This window comes from Portunus trituberculatus, chromosome 49, assembly GCF_017591435.1.
Source record: "Portunus trituberculatus isolate SZX2019 chromosome 49, ASM1759143v1, whole genome shotgun sequence".
Lineage (NCBI taxonomy): Eukaryota > Metazoa > Arthropoda > Malacostraca > Decapoda > Portunidae > Portunus > Portunus trituberculatus.
Genome location: NC_059303.1, coordinates 12,476,860 through 12,482,859, shown reverse-complemented (window position 1 = coordinate 12,482,859; position 6,000 = coordinate 12,476,860).

Below are 6,000 nucleotides of genomic sequence, written 5' to 3'. Positions count from 1 at the left end.
CTATATATATTCTATCTATATTTTTCACCGTACATTTTGAAAGTCACGTGAGAATGAAAAACCTATCTTCACCTGTGTTTAAAATCCATCAATCTGCACATTTATCAATTAACAATCCTTAACTTGTTCAGACATTCAGACAAGTTGGAGGAGGAGGTGAAGAGAAACACATGCGGGTGTAGGTGAGTTTCTTCCTGACTAGTTTCGCTGATGCTTCTTCAGGGGAATTCTGGTGTCAAGGCTCCTGCTCGTTTCGCCGAAGTAACTGAACTCAATCCCCTAAAGAAGCATCAGCGAAACTACTCGGGACTAAACTCACCTCCCTATACCTGTGTTTCTTTCACCCCCACAATGATAAGTTTGATAATTATACACTTAATAATTTCAGGCCAACTGTTTTAATGGAACCTCGCGGTGAAAAAATGTATTAATTCTGATAATGTTAGTGACTTATTTCTCCTCGACCCTCGCTGCTCCCGACGCCGCTGAGACTCAATCTGGTTAATAACACACTCTACCTGGCGAAGGATGACCCTTGTATACCTGGCGGGACACCTGGGGAGGGCGGGGGGCAGAGGATAGGGAGAAGGGAAGGGAAGGTAAGGGAGGGGGGAGTGGAGGGCAGGAGACGGCTGACGTAAGAATGTCCAAGACGGGAATATAGCGCTTTTTCTTTATTCTATTTATTTGTTTATTTATTTATTCATTCATTTATTTTTCTCATTTATTTATTCATTGACTCATTTTTTTATTTTATTTAACTTTATTTTGTTTATGTATATTTCTATCTATTTATTTACCTCTGTCGAATGTTTGTATAGTAGCGATCTGAGTGTGTTTACGTCATTTTGGTGTTCTTAGAGTCGCGTTGTTCCTTGAAATTCACTAATACTTTTGATACGATCCTGTAAGTTTTTGAGGCATTTTCTACTGTATGGGTGAAATTTCATAGTCACGTTGTTCTTGAAATTCACTAAAGATTTTAATATGATCCCTAGTAAGTTTTTGTGGCATTTTCTATGTATACTGTATGAGTGAAATTCCTTCAGGTATATATAGATAAACAGATACTTAACTTTAGCACTTTTTTTCCTTATATTTTTGTGTCATGTTTACGATGATCATATAAAACACAAACGATGGAACCAATGATTAATGAAAGCGTTTAGCAGTAATATTAAAACACTCATATTTTTCCTACCCTTTCATGCTCGAGATAAATCAATTTGTCTTATTTAATCCATCACCCATAAACACCAAACTAAAACAAACAAGATAAGCTCTGGAACAAACAATTGATTGGAACGCGGTAAGCAGCTAAGGATTAAAATCAAATGGCCTGTGATACTCTGACAAAGATGAGAGGATGTCCTTTCTCCTTTTCCTCTTGGTTATCCTATCACTGGTTCTCCACGTTAGCAGCTAAGGATTCAAAACAAATGGCCTATGATACCCTAAGGAAGATGAGAGGATGTCCTTCCTCCTCTTCCTGTTCCTGGACATCCTATCACTGGTTCTCAATTTCCGCGGGTTTGGCAGGTAGTCAGCCATTTGCGCCCGGACCTGCCGTTACTTCACCCCAAATGGCCTCTCTCCATCAGGCCTAATTACCACAGCACCTGCCCCAACGGTAATTAATGGCGCCAAATGGTTATTGAGGAGATGGTTTGCTCGTAGCTGCTACCAGGGACAGATTTCACAACTTTCTCTCTCTGTGTCTCTTGTAATGTTGTCTCTAAAGTTGTAATTTCTTATTATTTTTTTTTTCTTTTTTTTTCATCTACGTTCTTTTTTGTGTGTCGGAGTTCTAAAGGAAAGGGAGTAGACAATTTTTTTTTCATTGTATTTTATTTATATCTTTTTTTTTGTCTCTGTTTTTACGCTGGTTTATTCTTTTCTTTCTTATGTTAACTGTTTATTTATTTATATTTTTATTTGTTCATTTTGTTTTCATGTCTTTTCTTTTCGTGTTTTTCTTCTCTTGCAATGATTTCCTTCTATCTAATTTGTCATCAGTTCTTTTATTTTTCTCTTCCACTCATCTATCATTCCTCATCTCCTCTTCTGTTCTTTCCTTTCGTCTTGTCTCATCTCGTCTCCTCTCATCTGCTCTGCTCTGCTCTGCTCTCCTCTGCTCTCCTCCCATCCCCTCCTTTCTCATCTTCCCTCCTCTCCTCTCCTCTCCTCTCTTCTCCTCTTTCCTCTCCTCTCCTCTCCTCTCCTCTCCTTTCCTTTCCTTTCCTTTCCTTTTCCTTCTCTTTCCTTTCTTTTCCTTTCCTTTCCTTTCCTTTCGTTTCTTTTCTTCTCCTCTTTTCTCCTCTCTTCTTTCCTCTCCTCTCCTCTCCTCTCCTCTCCTCTCTGCTCACATCTACTCTACTTTCTCCTTTATCTTTCCTCATCTGCTCTTGTCCGCTCATTTCCTTTCCTCTGCCCATAGACTTTCAAACTTATGTATATATTATTTTTGCTCAAGTTTTATTACTCTTGAAATTCCAGTGTCTTTTTTTTTTCACATCATATTATTTAATAGCCTGAGTAATTGCACTAATGTCAACTTGCTCTTCTTTCTCTTGGTTTGAGCCTCTTCCTCACCCTGGCTTTGTTTCACATTCTTCTCGCAGCTTAATCATTCTAAAAAAGGCGATGTTTCCTTTTAAGGTCTGCCTTCTCCCTCACCTCACGCCATTCCTCCCTAGTAAGCCTACCTCCCCTGAACAGACCTGCATTTCTCCCTTCACCCATCCTTCTTAACCACCCACCCACCCTCCTTAGTCCTTCCCTCTCTCTCTCTCTCTCCCTTCCTCCCTGGCCCTCCCGTTCCCGGCCTTCCTTCATTCCCTGCCTCCTTCCCTTACCCTCGCACGCACCCAGGCCATACATTTAATTCCGTCACGCTGCTACGGGGGTATTACCAGAGAATAAAGCCTTCAGGTGACCTCCTCTGCTCAGTCCTCGTGCCTCACCTCGCCGCCGGGGGAAAGGGCCAAGTCAGATGGTGGCCTGACCGACTTTCAGATCCAAGGAAATTAATCGCTTGCGTAAAACCTTGTATTAAGTCACTCCTTTCTTTGTGCCTCTGCTCTATTACAGGGAAGGTGTAAATGTTTCTTTCACTTTACGATTTTCTTAAATTCTAATTCTCTCTCTTTCTCTCTCTCTCTCTCTCTCTCTCTCTCTCTCTCTCTCTCTCTCTCTCTCTCTCTCTCTCTCTCTCTCTCTCTCTCTCTCTCTCTCTCTCTCTCTCTCTCTCTCTCTCTCTCTCTCTCTCTCTCTCTCTCTCTCTCTCTCTCTCTCTCTCTCTCTCTCTCTCTCTCTCTCTCTCTCTCTCTCTCTCTCTCTCTCTCTCTCTCTCTCTCTCTCTCTCTCTCTCTCTCTCTCTCTCTCTCTCTCTCTCTCTCTCTCTCTCTCTCTCTCTCTCTCTCTCTCTCTATATATATATATATATATATATATATATATATATATATATATATATATATATATATATATATATATATATATATATATCTTTGTTTCTCTCACACACACACACACACACACACACACACACACACACACACACACACACACACACACACACACACACACACACACACACACACACACACACACACACACACACACACACACACACACACACACACACACACACACACACACACACACACACACACACACACATACACACACACACACACACACACACACACACACACACACACACACACACACACAAACGTAATTCTTACAAATGAGGCGTCACTTCTAGCTAATTAGTGCAGATAATTACCTGATACCTGCCTTCAGAACAGGTAGGGACTGTGGTAGCACTTCATGACATGAAGCCTAACCCTCCTTATCGAAGGTAAGGCATCTCCACAAGCCATTCGATGCCAGCAGTGTGTGTGGGATCGGCGCCCTTCCTTTCCTCGGATCAGTATTTTCAGCATCAGATTTCTGTCTCATAGAAAAATCTGCACCGACATAACGGTAATGGGATCTCCTGTGTCCCATTTTCTCCAATTTCGCGCCAGTTCGGGTGACGACTTGTACCGCAGTGTAATGAATAAAAAGGTGTCATTTTTCCTAAGTGAAGACCTACTTTTTTATCGCCAAGATTTGACCGCAAAAATGAGTTTGGGGCCGAGTTTGGTGTGAAATGAGCGCGTGTACAAAGGGTGGCGCCCCAGGGGAGGAAGGCCTTTGTGCTGGGCGGGCCGGGGCGTCTGTCTTGCCCGTCTGCTGGACATGGGGGTCTTTGTCGCCTCACGGAGACTCCATAACCGTCGAGGTTCGCTCCGCAAACCTCAATAGTGTCGCTTTGTGGCCCAAACGACACTCTCGGAGACCAGGCATTAACCTCTCCGAGCTCAATTTATTTACACAAAAGCGGTTTGTAAAAGTGGTAATATAAAACAAGATTTTCAAAGCTGCCTCCAGAAAGGCCGCGCCCCGGGACACCCAAGGCTGAGACATTACCAGCACGCGCGGCGGAACTCAAGGCACGTCATAATCTATACAGTTTTATCCATCCGTGGTTGGAGAGAAGTGAAACAGTCTTCTTATTGATAATCTTGGTATCTTGTCATTGTTTGTACCACTCAGGAAATGATCACTTGAATTATCTGCAGTTGTGATTGACATTTGAAATTTCCGCTTCCAGGTTATCATCTTAAGTACTAAAAGTATTGTTAGTGTACCTTTTATCCTTGTTTGAAACTCTTCTTGAATATCCCCCACGTAGTTTTTTTTTTTTATGTTTATAGGTGTCTGAGCTTATTAAAGGGAAGTTTCCATGTCTTTCCTCCAGCATATTGTCTTTCTAATTTTGTTTTATTTCTTTTCAGGTGAGACATGGTTCCCTCTTTTCTTCATTTCGATGTTCTTTAGGTAAGGTGCTTCTCGCTACTCACATGTAAGGATCTCGAGTGTTTCGTGTTTATTTTCTGAAAAGATAACTAAAAACATTAATCTTAGGTTTGTAAAGAACAGTATGAAAAAATGGTATTATATGTAGCTTTGTGTGTTGTGTGTGTGTGTGTGTGTGTGTGCGTATAGAGAGAGAGAGAGAGAGAGAGAGAGAGAGAGAGAGAGAGAGAGAGAGAGAGAGAGATCGCAAACATGTCCCCGTCAGGAGCGGGACCTCCCACGACCACTTGTTTACCCTTGTACTGACGGGACATCGTGGCCTTGGTCACTCGGAGCTCTTGGACCGACCGCAGTCCTTCACGAAATCGGATTACATTGGTTGCTTTTCGGTTTTCCAGAGCTGTGTGGTTACGAGTTAGTGTGGGAGCGGCAGAGGAGGGTGGGTTCTCAGGCGGGTCACGGTTCTCCTGTTCACGGTCGGATTGTTACCAGATATTGGTGGTCGGCCACACGGCTTGCTGGACGCTGCCGCACGCTGAGGAGAAGGAAAGTGACACTGGTGCTTTGCTTTTATGCATTTATCGTGGCGCACTCTTTGTGTCTGTTTTTTTTCGGAGGATATGTGATAATGCCTAGGCTTAGTTACTGAGTTAGGTTTCAAAATGCTTCTCAGCTGAATCATAGGAAGGTTGCTGTACCTTCTCTTGCTTACGACACACACTGGCCCTCTTCCCGGCACAGCACAAAAGCTTTGGTGTTGTAATTTAGCCTCGTAAACTATGCCGTGTATCCAGCATGTATCGTATCATAATAGCTGTGAAATCTGGGTAAGACGCACTGAAAGTAATGCCTTCCCAGATATTGCGTTGAATTTTCCTGGCGCCCCTGATGGGCGTGACGGGGCACGACCAGCTGCTGGCCGAGCCCCTGAACATCTGGGAGGCCAGGGCGGCGAGCGGCAGGTGACCAGGTAATGGTTCGCCTTAACCAGGACCCACCGCGTTACTTGGCCACTGACGAGGCCAGATGCACGGGGTCAGGCGAGGTGCACCAATACTCAGGACAAGGGAAACACGTGGACTTGTTGGCAGCGAGGGGCGAGGATCTCGTCGGGTCCTCAACGCGCCTCTC